The 18,025-nt window shown below is 35.7% G+C and overlaps 1 protein-coding gene across 1 annotated transcript in view; it reads left to right on the top strand.

Moving 5' to 3' along the window:
• Positions 1-15,453: 15,453 nt before the first annotated feature.
• CDH18 (cadherin 18) overlaps positions 15,454-18,025 on the top strand; it is a 441,257-nt gene continuing 438,685 nt past the window's right edge. Inside the window, exon 1 of the mRNA XM_048939478.1 lies at positions 15,454-15,702. The gene's annotated coding sequence lies outside the window, so the exon portion shown is untranslated. The remainder of the gene's footprint in view (positions 15,703-18,025) is intronic.

Raw genomic sequence — 18,025 nt, 5'->3', positions numbered from 1 at the left:
AACTCATTTTCATCGGTGTATTACTCATCAAATCTGCTAAGGAATAAACAAAAAAATATTAAATCCTCCAGCATTTTTTTTTTCCAGGTGAAACCTTCATGTTTCAGCACCACAAGGAACAACAATTTAAAGCTTTTAATAAAACTTGTTCATAATTAGTATAGGTATTGCACTGATGTTCTACTAAATTAAATTTCACAAAATGTTTCACATATTACTAGAAATTGAGCGCAAATTCAGATTAACCTAATATATAAACATATACAGTTTTGTGTGAAAAAGATTGACACTGAGAATGATAGTGAATACAGAAATATTGTGCTCTGAGCTGGAAACCTAAAAGAGGTAGATAACCTAGTTAGATTTGCAGCACTGAAGAAAACTCCATTTTCAAGAAAGTCATTCTGATTCAGGCACTGAGCACAAAGACGCATCTTCAATAGGTCCACTCTTCTCCCACATCTAAGCAGAATGGACAATGACATAGTTTTATTTTCTTCCAGAAAGTACTAAAATAATTATACAAACCTGACATCCTCCAGTTTTGATCTGCATTTTTAAATCCCATCCCAGTTCCTCACAAAAAATATAATATACTAATTTTTCCTCCTGTTTCCTCTCAAAGCCTTGTCTTCTGCAGTCATATCATATTTGATGAGTATATTATCAGTCATATTTCAGCCCTGCTCCTCAAGAAGATGGAAAGAATATTCAAGACGTTTTCCCAAAAAACTAAGTGCCTATATTCCTATTCCTGAAAGACATCATGATTAAATTATCTAGAGGACTACTATGCAAATGCCAAACACCTGTAACTTTTTCTGATTTAAATGGAAAACAATGCTTGATTTTAAAAATATTTCACAGTTAAAAAAAAAAAAAAAAAAAAAAAAAAAAAGCAACAATCTCCAAAACTTTAAAATTTGCTTCTGTTATTTTTTTTTTTTTTTTTTTTTTTTTTTTTTTTTTTTAATTCCTACAGAAGAGTAATTTGAGTGCTGGCTTGAAGGCATCTGATTTAAAATATACATTGTTTTTAACACTCCCTGTATTTGTCTGTCTGATTTGCATTTGTTGAAATACAAAGAGCTAGAAAAGTATGCACTGATCAGTTTTATAAAATAAGTTGACAGAACTCTAGATAAAACTTTATTTTTCCACATTACAGAACAATCAGATAGTTAAATAATGAACTAAATCTGCATGGATGCTATAGAACAGTACAAGAAAAGGAATTGATATTCATTTAGGGGAAAACAAAAGGACAAAAAGCCACACTTCCTAAGTAGTATCTTCTCCTTCGCTTCTTCCTACAGTTCTGTCAGAAATAACTGTCACACAACAGACCAAAAAGATGCACCAAATGACCCTGCCAGAGCTCAGTGGTTTTGTTAGGACACAGTGGCTCTACAGTCGTGTATGGGAAGCCATACAGAAGAAGATATGAGAAAGATCTCTCTATATAGTGCTCATGTCTCAATACAACACAAATATTAGAATAGCACCTGTAATCAGTAATTTGCCTCACTAACATTTACTAATTATTCTTTTCACAGTCATCCATTTGATTTAATGTGAAAGTTTAGCAAAACTGCTACTTGCGTTTTCTAATTCCTGCTTCCTATCTTGCTTGCAAAGGTGTGTGATGCCAGAGGAATGCTAGACATTCCTCTTCTGAGCAGCTGCAAGGCAAAGGTTATATCTGCCACATCAAACTTGCTGTCACCTCTGGAGCACTCACCAGTTTAGGCTTTTCATGTGTTTATTTTTTCAGGCTCTGTTATTGCTGCACTCCATGCTTCTCTGTGTCTGCACTGCAGCCTCTGTACCCTGGGGTTCAGCTAGCTTTATATTGTTGGACTGCTTTCTTTCCTAGGGTATTATGAATGCTTAAAACATGTCTGCCTCCAGCTTCTATTTCACATTCCATTTCTGCAACACTGAAGCAAAGAATGTAAGCAACTGTTTCAGTTTGTTTGGGAAAAAAATAAGTTACTCCTTGCTCCAGTTTCATTATATTTATCAACTTATTTGTCACTTGGTTCAATGTTACTACTGCCCTAATACAGAAGAAATATACCGTGAGAAGTCTGATGAAAATTGAGTAAAACAAGAGCACGTGTTATTTTAGAACATATCCAGAAATGATGTAATATATTCACAAGGATTTGAAATTCTCGTTAGTTTACTGGACACAATGCATACATACAAACAACTAAAAGCACACTTTTAAACAACTGCTGTTAGATCATTATGGGCACTCCCCTATTTTGTAAAGCTGCAGAAGTAAGCAACCAATTATATGGGAGAGTTTAAAGTGAAATATCATTCCTTTGCACACAGTCACAAGAACTAATGCAAAAGTAAGCATTCAAACTTCAGTTCAGAGAAAGATCATAACTTTCATTGACATAATGAAGCAATTTATTCTGAATAGTTTGCTAAATTCTTCATTTAATGATATTCCTAGAACATGTTACGCCATTAATCAAATGCATAAGTCATTTGTGTACCAAACTGACTCCTATAGCTGAGGTAATTTTTGCTTACTGAAAAGTACATGATATAAGTTAACAACATCAAGTGAAATGTTCACTAAGTGGGAAAGTGTGACTAGATGATAATCTCAGATTCCTGTTTGACAGTGTGAAATATTTTCCCCTTTATTTCTTATCACAGTTCTGAGCTGAAGATACTGAGAATGAAGGTAGTATCTCTACCCTAAACTGTTATCGGTCATGGAATAGTATGTATGCAAAAGAGATTTTATCTGGTAAAAATGGAGGAGTAGAATGGATTTATTTTCATAACATGGGTTTCTCCAAGCTCTTTCTTTATGGCTGTCATTTGAAGAAACAAAGTGCACACTGAAAAAGTTCAGAGGTTCATCCGAGGAAAGTACAAAGGCTTAAGTACTCAACAGAGAGACTCTCATTGATAACGAAATTTACTAGGATAAAGGAAAAGAAAGTAGTAGTTCATGTTATGTGTCCTTATTTTCTTATTTAGAATTAGCAATGAAAGAAAAAGCATCTGTTCTGAGACAATGCTGAATAGATTTAACAAACACAACTTCGAGAGTGGAGAAATTTGCATACTTTCACTGAGAAAATATTTGGGAAATTAGTTTGGGAAATGAGATGTTCTTTGTCAATAATACTGTGCTCTTGTGCTCCTTGAAGGAAAAGAATTAGTCCACAATTTTCACATTTCAGTAATATGAAAATGCCCTGCGTGTAGAAGTGCGACTTCAAAAGTGTACCCATGGAAAGGGTGTTTAACTAGATGGTATATGCGGCCCCTTCCAACCCAAAAAATTCTATGATTCTTTGGTTTTCTGATAGATAATGTATTTAGTGTTCCAGAAAAACTGGGCAAGGAAGTCTCATTTTACTGGTTAAGGAAATGATCCAGAGAACATAAATGAAAAGGTGCTTCATTACCTGACCTAGATTTTGTGCTGTAGACCTATGTATCTCATGTTTTCCTGGCAGCTATCAATGGTGATTCTTTGTGTGCTCCTCAGGTAGATGCTGAATTTAGTCCAGAATCACTGTAAGTACAGAATGAGTGTTTAACATTAATGTATTAAACTTGTTTATAGAGAACTTATAAAAACACTCTTTGTTCTGAAGAAATATGTTATTTTTCCCTCAACAATTTTTTTTCTTGGAAGTGTGAATGTAATTTCTACATTCTTCTTGATACAAGCTTGTTTTGCAGATCCAGAACCTCTCCCTTTAAGGCCAGAATAAAGAATAAACCACTGCCTTTAGTCATCTTCATTCTCCAGAGAATCCCTTTAGAAAAGTTCTACGTTATCATTTTTTCACAACAAAAATAATTCAGATCTTTTTCACAAAAAACTACATCTAATTCTCTAATTCCAGATCCTGAAGCTATTGCTGCCTTTAAGGATATTTTCATCACTTGGTCCTTTAAGATTTTAATTCTGGCAAGGACTGCCAACAGCACTCTAAATTCCCCCCTCTGGTATTTTAAGAAAGAATCAGTTAAAATTTCAAGGTATTTTCAGTGCAGAGACTGTTGTATGCTCTGTATGAAGAACACAGTACAAGAGTTATGCAAAAGAAGTGAATACTGCTTACCTGATAATCCTTAAAGAAATATTTAAAAAATCCTAAATCTAAATAATTTGGCCATGCTGTTCAAAGGGTGGATATAAATTGCTTGCAAAATAATTCTCAGCTTAGTAAAGTTTTTGCCATTCCTTTTCTCACTGTACTCACTGTACCATGAGTCCATGTATCATGTACCATGTACCATGTATCATAGAGACTTTTTTCAGTATTTAGCATTGCCACTGTTGCACATACCACAGATTCTTCAGAAACTTCAGGAATCTCACAGTACTCTCGGGACAATTCTCACTGAGAAATACTATAATGCATTCATCTTTTTCTTATAAGAACTTATGCATTGTTATTTTCTCTTTTTCTTCTGTTTATTCTCTAAAAATTTAGCATAGTGTAATTGCCTTATGTGTAAAGTACTGGACAAACGTTCACAGGGCTCGATTGTAAAAATGCTATTCTAACCCATTTTTAAGATGAACTCCTTATAGACAGAAACCTTTTTTCCTGAGAATGTAGGAGATACCAAGTAAACAGTTTCCAAGATGCAGAATAACATTCTGGTATTTTTTTCAAATATGTTGTTATTCCTTATGCTTCATATTCTGAATATCTACAGCTCTTATTATCAGATAGAATTTAACTAAAAAAATGATTCCTAACTTTCATTATTGATATAACATACATGACTCTCATGATGTCTGTAGCTTAAATGACTTAGCTTTCTTTCATTGTTCTGAAAGAACTTATCCCTTTTCCTCTTTCTCAGTCTCCTACTCCAGTGAAAGACTGATATATTCCTAACATATGCAAGTTATGGAATAACTTTCTCGTCTCTGTTTTTAATGTTTCAATATTCATTTTTTGACAACAATTGAAAGGCAAAGTTCAAAAGAAAAAGGCTTCTGCATTTTATAAGAGCTGAAGAAATAACACGTTTTCCTTTCTCTGAATAGAAGTTCTGACATCTTGTTATTCTGTGATTTCCTTTCATTTCATAATCGGGATTTTTTTAAACTGTAGAATGTAAATCCCTTGAGTAGTCTTATTTTATGATCCACTGATCTGAATAAACACTTTATCCCTCAAAAAAGTTCTTGCATTTATCCAGATCAAGAATGACTAATAAAATTTGCAATATGAAATTCAAAATCTTATTTTAGAATGTGCCTTCCTTATAGTAACTTCTAGAAGTTACTCCCTGAATAGTATTATTGTACAAATATCTCATTTGTTTCATTGTCATAATTGGATAGAAAAGTATCCAAAAGTGTTTATAGATTCTTCTCAATGTGTAATTAGAGTAAAACCAAAATAACTTACAGAGAATTAGATCTTGGAAAAAGACACTGTGAAGATGGGAAATGTGAGTCCTCTAATGTATTGCACAAAAGAATAGCATTTATTTAAAAAAAAAAATACTGTTAACTCACCATAAGAACTGATCATTTTTTCTGGGGTAAATTAAACAAATTCTAGTGTTTAAGATGAGTTCAAAATTCAAATGATAGTGGCAGTTTATGGAAAGAAACTTGGAGAAAGCCTGCTCCTTGTGTTACACAAGGTACTCTGAAGTAATTATACAATGATGATAGGAGTGAAAGGATATGAAAAGAGATAAATATATGCTTTAAAAAAAAAAAATTGTTATTACTATACCATTTTTATGTCACGTCTAAAGCAAATGACCCAGAGTGGAAGTAATCCTTGCTGTAAAGGACAACAAAGAATGTTAGCTTTGATTAGTCTAAACTGAACTGAGAAAAAGCCACTCTTGAGACGCTGACATAAAAGTAATTGTATCAGCTCGGTAGTGTGAAAGCCAGTGCAGTTTTTACATGGTACTGATATGCTAGTTTTCTCAAATCTACAAAGAGTGGATATCATCAACTGTGAATAGTAAAAGCGTATTTCCTACTTCTTTACTTATAGTAAACAGACTCCTTTTTTTGTTGAGCTTTCTTAAAGTTAAAACAGTGAAAATACTTTAAGAAATTTTCTTGAAAGATATAGCTCTCTTTCAAAGAAGAATTTATGCAAAAAGATGGTGTAAAACTTATATTCCTTGTATCCTAATATTAATTTCTTCTATCTATGAGTATGTATGAAACTCCCTTAATCACATCTGGAAAGAATATCTCAGCTAGATTATTTTAAGTATGTAACAGTATATAACATTATCACTACTAAATCTTCTCTTAAGAGTCTGAGGAAAATATACATTTTACAAATTTCATTTCCACATTTGTCTTGAATAAGTACCAAGATTCTTGATGCAATTCTGAAAGTTGGAATAGAGGCACATCATCATCCATACCATAATAAATTGCAAGTGAAATTCCTTACTTCAAATATGCCGTATGCCATTTTTATTAAAATATTATAAAAGTTAAAGCCATAAATCTTTCTCCCAAAAACCCAAGCAACGGGTACACTTCACAGCAAATTAACTTCAAAATAGAATGAGAGTGAAATATTTCCTCAGGTTTTGTTTCACTGTTTGGGCAATCTTAATGTAGATGTCAGAACCTTGGCTTCACACTGTAAAAACTACATACAGTTATACGTGTATCTGTAAAACTATTACTTCAATTATGTGCATATTGAGCATACAAATGTCATCATTCTGCATGACTTAGACAAGCATCCAACTTCATTTACAATATGAAAGACTGTTAATTTCACTGAGTCCACCCAAGAGTACATGAGCACATACTGAGTGCATCCTTTCACCTTTGTAGAAAACAAGGTAGAGAAAAAGATTGCTGAAGTATTTCATAAAAGGAAAGCTCCCATCTCTCAGCCAAATGGTGCAGAAAGCCTTGTTTACACATGGCTTACAACTAGATTCCTGTGTGGCATACCAGCTGCAAGCTCACTGTATGACATTGAGATCACTATTTCTAAGATATAAGCATCATTTTTCTTAAATCCATTCCTCTGCCAGCCAGGGCAACCTGTCAAAAACAAGGAAGAGCTCCATTGCAGGCTAGTATTTTCAAGGCTAGATATTGAAGTTCTGTATTATAGGACCTGATACAATGTGAGAGATATTTGAGATAAATGCCCCAGGGAATTCCAGGATAAAGCTAGAGAATCACGTAATGCATAAGGAGTCAAACTGCAGTTTCTGGATCAGTTCAGAAAGGAATTTTAGCCAGAACTGCACACAGATTTTATGTCTGAATGAACGTGTTTCTCTGCCAGGGAGATGGTTAGAAAGAACATCAGAGCAATAAGGAGCTGAAAATTATTTTACAGTGTAGGTATAATCCCATTATTCCCACTTCACAATGTATCTGCAATAAAGCTGGACCAGCCACTGCAAATTAGCACTGCTTTATGTAAAGATCAAAAGTGAGATCTTTTGAACTGCCTTGCTTACATTTTTAGCAGCAGTTCAGGTTGTATTATTGTAAGTTTGTCAAGAAAGATCATGGAATCATAGAATTGCTCAGGTTGGAAAAGACCTTCAAGAAGATCAAATCACAAGAAGCTGTTCCTTTTGATACAAAAGGCACTGTCACAAAGGTCACACAGCAGACATGTAACCCTGTCTTTGTGTATCATTTCATAATCAAAGTAGAGAGCTAGAAGAAGGGCAGGAAATTAATTATTGTTTTTTTTTTTTCTTTTTTTTTTTTAAATAGTGAGAGAAAAAAGGATAATATTAAGCAAATATTAGCAGTAAGTTAAAAAAGACTATACTAAGAGTCTGAAAGTGTAGCAGACGCTGTCCTCTTCCTAATGGCCCAGGATATTAATCAGATATTAGCAACTCTTTTTCATAGGGTTCAATCTCAGTATTTAGCAGAAGTGAACAATCCTGAATTACTATTTCAAACTATTTTCCTTCCCAAATCTTGCTAAACCTTCTTTAGTCTCATACTGTGGTATTTTTTTTTTTTGTTGTTTGTTTGTTTAAATCTCTGGCCTTCAGGCCAAACATTAAGTTCAAGTTTTCACAAGATCCTCTCCAATGAATTCAAGAAGACTATACTGCCTCTTACATAGGGATCAACTGCCTCACACTAAAATAAACACTGCATTTCAGCACTGTCAAATATCCCTCTTTTAACACTATTGTGACCATTGGAAAAGATAGAACAAAAAGCACAGTTGACAGGCCAATAATTTACCTAAGAACTATATGGCAAAAGAAGGCAATTACAGTACATTTGAATAGGATACAGTCACAATGAAGTAAGAGCAGGTAATAAAGGCAGCAAATTGGTTCACTCCCTCTGGAAACCAGTGATGACTCAAGAAGACTGCAGTCTCTACCTCCAGGAGACGCTGCTAACCGTTAAATGTGGGTAAGGAGAGGTGAATCCTGGCTCCAATCCTTCCAGTTACTCAGGTACGTAGCTTGCACCTGAGCTCCTTGGGTTAGCCATGTTTCCTCATCTAGCTCTCTCACATAAAGATCAACTCTACCACCTTGCCTTACTGGCCTGTCTTTCCTAAAAAGAACGTAAACATCCATGGCAACATTCTAGTCATGCATACTCTCCCACTACATCTCTCTGTCACTGCAGTAAGATCAGAGACCTGCAAATGCAAGCAGATCTCTAATTCTCTCTGTTTATTCTCCATGCTGTTGTCATGGTTTTATGGTTGTTTTTTTTTTTTTGGTTTTCAGTATTCCACATCAAAACATCATGTAGTGTACCGGGCATTAAAGTGTTAATGCTCCAATTCCAGGTACCTATCCTATCCCTGTACATTACAGAAGTCACGGGATCTGGCCCTTCCGGGTGGGGCGGTCTCTTATTGCTTGGCAGTGGATGTTGGAGGGTTTCCTAGCTGTTCCAAGCTTTTCAGGTTTGACTCGGTGTCAGGAACTCTCTCTCTCTCCTATCTTATTTGATTTATTAGTCTCAATTTCAATTAGATTGTATTATATTGCATTATCTTGCATTCCAATATCACAGCTAGTAAAATAAGTTTTCCTCCATTGATTGTTGCCACTGTTTATTTTCCCCCTTCCTTCCCATTTTTGTGGGGCTGGGGTAGGGGGAGAGAGGCCAGGGGCCTACTGCCCCTCTATCACAGGCATAGATTGAACTAGTCAATTCCATGACAGCTGTGTATATATAAAGCTACTTCAGAAAAAAGAGTTACAGAGAAGATGATGTAGGTTTCCCAAGAAGGATGCAAGAGAGTCCTTTATCGCTATATACACTCCTGATGTAGCTGGTCTTCTGGCTCCTATCATGGGAGACAGCTAAGGAATATTAGTTACTGTTCTGGTAGGCCTGATTTAATCCCCAGTTGGTTGCAATAGCACAAGTATTGTCATTTTGGACCACGCCCCCACCGTTCTTCCGTTAAAGCCCGCTCCACTACTTTGGCTAACATTTTGCCAAAGGTCTCCCTGCCCCTTCTAGGCAGGAAGATTCTATCCTTCCCTAACATGTGATAGCCTTCATAGAGAGCCCAAGGGTCATAAAAAACAAAACCCTTGTGCCAATATTAGTAATATAGTAAGGAAGACACACGCACTATATACCTTTTCCTAATTTCTCTCTTTCTTCCAACTGACAAAATTGAAAGTACACTAACTTTGGTATCATAATTCCATAACACAATAAAAAGCACAGGAATGGCAGCAGAGTCCTAGGCTTCCATAAGTAAGGACTTATTCAAACACAACAGCTTTGAGCAAAGAAATGAAGGAAAGAAGCTACTTTTCTTCAGAAGGCCTCAGATAGGCAAATATCTCCACCAAGAGACCCTTCCCTTCACTACCAACCCTTAAATGAGGTCTGGGAATGTGTGGATCCTGGTTCCAACCCTTCCAGTCACCCAAGTGCATTACATGCAGCTGAGCTTCCCTGGATTGGCTCTGTCTTCCCACCAGGTGCTGAATCACTGGTTTAATCTGTGACTTAACATTTTTGCTACAGGTTTGTAAATCAAATTCTGTGGCCCTAATTCAAATATCAATCGCAGTATATGTTTCATAGAAGCCTAGAGAGAGATACTATGTGTTCTACAAAATTACAGTTTTGTTGTACAGTAACTATGTTTTCAGTTAAAAATGTATTTGTTATTTAAGATCTTGTCTTGTAAATTAACGGGATATCGTGCAATGTGTGGACTTCTAAATGTTACTGCTGTACCATTAGTCATAACAACGCCAAAAAAAAAAAAATAATAAAAAGGAAAAGTAGATTGACATTTGCCTCTATATGTATTTTCTTCAGAAAAATTATGCACTGCATATACTGCAGAAGAAACAATGACTGCAATTTTAAAAACAGCTGCAATGTAACACAATGACAGCACAATTCATTCATTTATATTGCAGTTCTCAGAACTGGGGTTTGTCAGGCCTACATTGTCTGAACCTGGGATATGTTCCAACTTGTTTAACTCTAGCAATAGTGGTTCCTTTGACCACATGGCTATAGCTAATTTCTTTGGCTTATCTTCATATAATACAATTTTAATTTTGTAGAGATAACAACAACAAATAGTTAAATTGTTTAGAATTGGATAAAAATCTAATTCTAATATGTCATAAGTAGAGTCTAAAACTGTTCTTTAAATTTAAGATTTAAATGTTTTTTGATTGCTTGTTCTTCCACCCTCCCCCCAAAAAAAGATATTGATACTATTTGAAAGAAATACCTCTTCTTTTCAAACCACAGTTTTTAACTCAGAAGTTTCTGTTATATCTTCCTTAGCTGCTAAGTCTCTGTTTGAGATTTAACATTAAATTAATAACATATACTATGTACTTCTCTATGCTCATTAATGCAGCTTTTATCCATTGGGTTCTCTTTTTCTTGGCAACCTCTCAATACTATGTAAAAAGTTATTCATTCCAGAGATGGTTTCCTATATTGAAATCATGCTAAAGACTATAAATCCTTATTAATTTTCTCTTATTAATTGTCCCAGCTTTAAAGAGGACAGGAAAGATCAAGATGTTGATTAGTAATTTTGTGATTAAGTTTATGTACAAAATAAGAATCTGTGTTTAGTAAAAGGACTAAAGGGTATTTCTTCTGTGTACAGTGGATACAGTAGTTTAAATGGCAGGCTGCACTTATAATTCACTACCACCAGTACCTGTACATACCATACACACAAAGACTTGCTTCCGTCCTGGAGCAGAAGAGGTGCCAGGATTTCTAACCAAAGTATCTTCATGCTTCCTTGCACTTTAAACCAATCTGACTTTCTTTAGCTCAGTGTTTCAAACTTGAATACTGGTCCTAATATTTAACATGGCAGTATTAAACATCTATTTATCTAGATAGTAACTGTTTATATGATTCAGAAAAAAAAACATAATAAATTTCTTCAGTGTGAAAGCATTTTTTTTGTAATACATTATATATATACATAAAGCAGTATCATGCTCCACTGCTATGTTGTCCACAAGTTACTTTCACCATATATCCAATATGAACATGTCCCAGTACTGAGCACAGGCATTTAAAACTTGTCTGTTAACAACTACATGCCAGCTTTTATGTTTCCAAAGCATAAATAAAATTTTAGTAAGCATTACTTGAACGATTGTGTTTGCATAAAAGGTCAGCTCTTGCGATCTAAACATTTATCTTGACCTTAACAAGGTCATCCTGACAGTTTTGGTTTTAACTAGAAAATAAAAATCAAACTCTAAGGCATCACTGCACAAAGTATGATTTTGTAATAGTATCTCACGTGTAGCTTCTTGATTTATGGCCTCAAATGAACTACCTTACATTAGATACAGAACAAAGTTAGGACTTTCTCATGAAGTAAGATTTCAAAAGGATACTTGGAAAGTGAACTCCTTTCTCTCAGCCTCCTATCACAGCACTCCTCCCACTGTACCATCAGTCTTGTGACAGATACAGCACTGAAGAAGCTAGGTATTAGGACAGGCCACATCTACGCTTCTGGCCCCGTGCTTAGGGCCTTAGTACCTCATAGGTAAGCACAGACAGCCACTGGAAAGGAACCTGCTGTTGCATGCTTTGCCAGCTCACGCTGTGCATCAGTGGTGTTACGACAGAAACAATACCCAGCCTGTCAAGGAATGGTATGTAATTCTATTTGATACACTAAATAAAAGACACAATGTCATGGGAATGAGAAAGGAATATGCACAGCATGCTGTGGTAAAATTCATCCAGATATCATTTCATGTTGAAAGAAGAGTTCTTGGAGTGATACAAGATTTACCATTTTTCCATGGTTTTATGATTTTTGTTATTGGCATTCCACATCATAACAGCATGTAAAGCACTGGAAGTTAAAGAACTGATGCCCCACTTCTATGAACCATTGATTTTCCTAATATCTGGCTCTCAGAAGAGAAGAACTGCATACTTCAGATGAGTTTGCATTCAGAGAGGAAGATAAAGCTGGCAACTCATGGGACTCTCTCTCTCTCACTGCCTGATAGTGCGTGGGTGTGCCCCCCAGACCTTTTGCTTTCAATTCAGCATAAGGTCTTTGGTTTCAGACATACTCTTTCTCATTTTATTTATTTATTAGCCTCAATTCCAATTATATTATATTATATTATATTATATTGTGATATCTTGCATTTCAATATCAGATTTAGTAAACTAACTATCCTACTAAGATCATTGCCACTGTTCTGCTTCTAGCCCAGCTCCCATCTCCCTACCCTTCCCCTTACCCTTTTTGGGCCTGTGGGTCTCCTGTTCCCCTGTCACAAACACAGATAGATCTAGATAATTCCATAACACCTTGGTAATGAAAATGCTGACTTACAGCTTGAAGCAGTGATTGAGCACCTGGTGGAAAGTGGGCACCAGTGGAGCTCAGCTGTATGCAATGTGCCTGAGTGACCAGAAGGGGTGGTGCCAGGACATACCCCTTCCCAGACCTTATTTAAGGGTTGGCAGTGGAGATGGGAGCATCCTGCTGGAGATTGCTGTCTATTTGAGGACCTGACAGGTATTCTGAAGGGAAGTAGGTAGTACAGGTGAAAGGAATTGACCTGTGCTACCAGGTGAAATCAGGTTCTGCTCTTCCTAGTGCCACACAGGAGAGGTCTCTGGTTGGAAATAACTCCTTATGGAGTATGTGGTGAGCCCTGTTCCTTGGGATGGGTAAGCAAATCTTTATTTAACTGGGTTGTCACCATTGCGCTTTTTTGGGTGGTTTGGAACTGGTTATCTGCAATTACCTCTTCCTATATGGGTAAATGCTGATACTAAACAGAACTGTTTTTCTTATAGCTGTATGTCTGAATAGGCTTAGAAGTGTCTCTTACTGTTTAATAGTGGGTCTCTTTTTTTCTTTCCTGTTTTTTTTTCAGTCTTGAGTTGAGTCCTGAGGAAAAGAAGGCTGTGGGGTGACCTCATTGCAGTCTCTCAGTACCTAAAGGGAATGTGCAAACAGGTGGAGAATCAACTCTTTGAAAGGGTAAATAACAGCATGACAAGGGGAAATGGTTTTAAGTTGAAGGAGGAAAGATTTCAGTTATATGTCAGGGGGAGGCTCTTTACTATGAGAGTGGTGAGGTGCTAGAACAGGCTGCCTAGAGAGGTAGTGGATGCCCCTTCCATGGAGGTGTTGAAGGACAGATTGGATGGGGCCCTGGGCAGCCTTGTTTAGTATTGAATGTGGAGGTTGGTGGGCCTGCCTGCAGCAGGGGGGTTGGAGCTTCATGATCCATGTGCTTCTGGTCAGATCGGGCATTAGATTAGACTGATTATACACCAGCAAGAGGTTTGAGATTGCTTTGTTGACATGTTAGCATATTTTAGTCATAGAGTAAGAAGTTTGACTGCAAGTTCAAGTTTTCAGGGAAGGATACAAGGTCTTAAAGCAATGAATGTGATGACTGATCCTGAGACTAACAGAGTCAAAGTGCTGAAGAAGCAGAAAATCAAAACTTTGTTTCTGAAATTTTTTTGTCAGCAACTTAACAAATTTCTGCAAGAGTCATACATGAAGGCCTCACTAAGAATGAGGCATACTCAGTAGGGAGACAGCTAATACATTGTACTCTTCCTACTTCAGACTTGCAGACAATTTTTTTTTCAAGTGATAGAACAGCAATTCAATAACATTAATATTCTTTGTGGAAGGAATGAAGATTGAGGAAACCTACTGTCTTGTGCCACTCAGTGGGTTTCAAGGGAGGTATTTTTCTGTCTTATGAATCATGCCTCCCCTACTCAGCAGGGGTGTTACTGCGATGGAGTCATCCAAGACTGAAAGGAGTAATTCATATCAATTTACTGAGAGCTCTCTTAACAGCTTACAGCGACTACTTGGAGGTAAACTGGATTAATTGGGTAATTACAATTAATAAGCATTACAGGTACAACAACTTTAGACAAGGGTTACTACTAAGAGATTTTTTTTAATAAAGGAAGATAAAGAGAAAAGGTAGAAAATGGGGGAAGAGAGGCAGATACACCAACACAGCAAAGCAGATCCAAATCACTACCTCCAAAAGTCAGGCTGCCTCAATAAAAATACTTCTCACAGTGTCCATCATGAAGTTTTGTTTTAGCTGTACTGTGATAGTCTTTATTGCTTACAGACCTGGAGAGCATAATGCAGTCCAAAACAGTATACTGGTGGAGCACAATAACTATTTGTTTTAACTCTATGTTCAAGTTAGTTCTGATTGTTCTTTTAGTAGAAGAATCTGTACAGTGTAAACATGGTGATGAGTAAATATTGTGTCTCTGAATATTTACGTATCTTAACATATGTTCTTTCCATACGGATAAGAACTTAAAAAAATAAAAATAATCATGTGAGATAAAACTGTAGGAAAGAAGGCAGTTCAGGAGACTGGGGTTATTAATGCAGTCTGTGAATTTCAATTCTCCTGTTTCTTATTTATGTTCAATTTTCACGCTTGTTAAAACAGATTAAGTTACAGAACTTGCTACTTGAGCTTTCACAACCTTAAGGCTGAGGCTTGCTCTGCAGGTTCATAAGTTAATTTCTAGTTTGGGGTGAGCTCTCTATTTTTTATATTTATATACATATTCTAAACTGCATAGAGCTATTAAAAAATACAGCACAGTGTATGTATTTATGTAGCTCACATGAAAAAAGAGAGCTTTGAACCTGAGCTCTCATAAATTTTCCTTAAAGAGAAATAAAATAATGATAAATACTTTGTTAAAGTGCTGGCCAAACTCCTACTGCTTGCACCACTCTTAGAAAAGCCTCTGGGGAGCAGCAGTGGAATCTGTGCTATTGATTGGCTGGTTAAATAGAGGCCTATTAGATTCAGACAGGCTAGATTGATTATACAGCAGCAGAAGGAGCTCAGAGCTGAGAGAACGTCAGGGTGAGAGAGAGAGCACAAGCAAGGGAGACTGTACATACTGTAGAATCTGTATGTGACTGCTGGTGCCTGACAACACTGGTATTTTGCTCTTGAAGTGGACAACTTGCTGAGCTACCTTTTAGCATTTGCAAGAGGATACCAGCTCTTCACCAGTACAACTGATAACAGATTGTACCTTGGAATAGTTAATTTTACTTATAATTGTCTCAATTCTCTGCATCTCTGAAGAAGCAGCTTATTACAGAAGAAAAAAATCATCCTGTCCCCTTAGTTCACATAGTACTTGATAATACAGAGAGTTTCATCTTCCAGGTAAGGAAATCATCCTTTGATTTTTGTGAGCAGCTACAAAAAGAATTTATTTTTGTATTTTGCATGTTAAATACAAACTTTGGAATTTGTGTATAGAATGCTTAGATTTTCTCATTCATGGATGAAATGCAGCTAATATTATACATGCCTAAAGCAGATTAAGAACAAGACATGGTTTGGACATTGCATTATTATACTTAACCCTTCAGGTAAACAGGGATAAAGCAGCAAGAAAAGACAATTTCTAACTACTTGTGTGATGTTTTCATTTAACCTGTCCCACACATGCTAAACAGCCTGGAGTTGTAACAGCACTCAAGCTGTCGTTATTAATTCCTTACTGTTCATGTTAAGACAGGCAGGGAGAACATTCAGCTACAGGATTTCTCAGTGCTTGTCAGTAGTTTGAAGCAGTATGTCATTTGACTGCAAGCTTACCTCTGCTGCACAAACATGATCTGCCTTAAATAATACGGCGTTAGACTGCCATCTTTTTATAGATACTGTAGTTATTGCTAACATTCTGCCTTCAAAGTGAAGATCAAGGCTTATGACCTGAAGTATGTATTCTAGGATGTTCAGTGATGCAGTGCTGTGTGTTTAAAGCAGACATCCCATTGCTTATTTTGATGTGACATTGACACCACTGTCTCTAAACTGCCTTTGCTCTACATAAACTTTCTGCACATCATTTCCTTCAGCTGTGATGTTTATGGTTTTCCTGTTTCTGTGGAAGGTAATGGATTAAAGTGGAAATTAACAAGTTTTTGGTTATACAAGTCAGGAAGCTGGTTGACTTGGAGGTTTACGGGCTATGAGAGAATGTCTAAGAATCTAGCACAATGACTTCATTAAGAGTACAGTTCTTTTAGCTGGTGTTAATCTGTACCACCTTCCTCATCAGTCTGCGCCCTCTGTTCATTGATCCAAACAAATTTTTGATACACCAGCTACCATAACTTCACTCAGGAGGAAAAATTATCAGTCTACTTAACCTAAGAGTTTAAGTAGATTGTCACATATCCAAGCACAAATTTCCATTGGATTATCCAAATAAGAAATTAGTTCATTACTTCTAAACTAGAATCTAATTGTGATATGTTTTATCTGATTGCAAATATATCAAAAATAGAGAAAAATCACTTGCTTGACCCAGGTATTTCTATAAATTTCTAGAAAGCACCATATTCAAATCTTGATGTCACAAAATCACAGATGGGAACTTTAGAAACTAAATATTAAGACTTTTAGAACTAACAATAATTTGAAGGAGAGGGGTGCCTAGATGATCACATGAATAAAGTATGTAAGGCTTAAGAGAGAGCTTCAATGTCTTTGACAAATAAATATTAGCAGAAATAAAAACTATACTGATGAACCAAAAGTAAAGTTTTACATAAAATGAGATCTGAGCTGTTTTATTGATTTTTATAATTTATATGGATAACACTTGTGCTGGTTTTTTATCCATACAATTTATTCTGGACAGCAATTTCTATATTTCGATTTAAATTATTTCTAAGTAGCAAGAAAGTCTTCTGTGGACATATTCTGTCATGTTAGCTTTTGTCCAGAGGTATTTTACTCAATTAACAGTGTTATGAATACAGTGGAAATACTATCAAGAAGAGATATCTGCATATGTCAAATGCAGGTGCCAAAATATCACCATAAATAATGGTGATAAACACCCATTCAGTTTTAATTAACTAACTAAAAATTTCAATGAGAAGATTCTCCTATATCAGAAGAATTAGATCTATTATTTATAGACAGAATTTTGTAAGGAGGATGTAACTGGATGCCTAATTCAGTTTGGTTCCTTGTGAATCTTGCCTGGGACTATTTCATGAAGTTTAAGTTGCAGAAACAATCCTTTACATGTGCTCAAAACTTTCCAACAGGCCATACTCACCATGCTTTTCTCTCTAAAAGCCTTGTTTACACTTATGCTCTCTAACTATATGTTAAGATACAACACTATTTTGTAATTGAAATCACAGAATTGGCATAAGACAGATCAAGTTGTTTCAAGTTTAGTATCTTTTTTTTTTTTTGCAGTCAGGTTACACTTCAAAAGGAAATTAAGAAATTCCTAAGAAGAGGTATTTATTTTTGCAAAAGGATTACTACATTTTTAATAACATATCCATTTGTTTGGATTTATAATTTTCTAAGCTTATGTCCATGAAATGCATTATCGATTTCCATAGTAAATATTTGCAATGTAATTATCTCCTTCAGTCAATCATCAGTTTCAGGCAAAAATGACTGAGAAACCCCCAAACCAAAAAAGATTGAGTTTATATTCTACAAACTGTAC

Source organism: Lagopus muta, chromosome 3 (genome assembly GCF_023343835.1).
Source record: "Lagopus muta isolate bLagMut1 chromosome 3, bLagMut1 primary, whole genome shotgun sequence".
Lineage (NCBI taxonomy): Eukaryota > Metazoa > Chordata > Aves > Galliformes > Phasianidae > Lagopus > Lagopus muta.
Note: the sequence above shows the minus strand (reverse complement) of the source record. Positions and strands in the feature narration are given on the sequence as shown.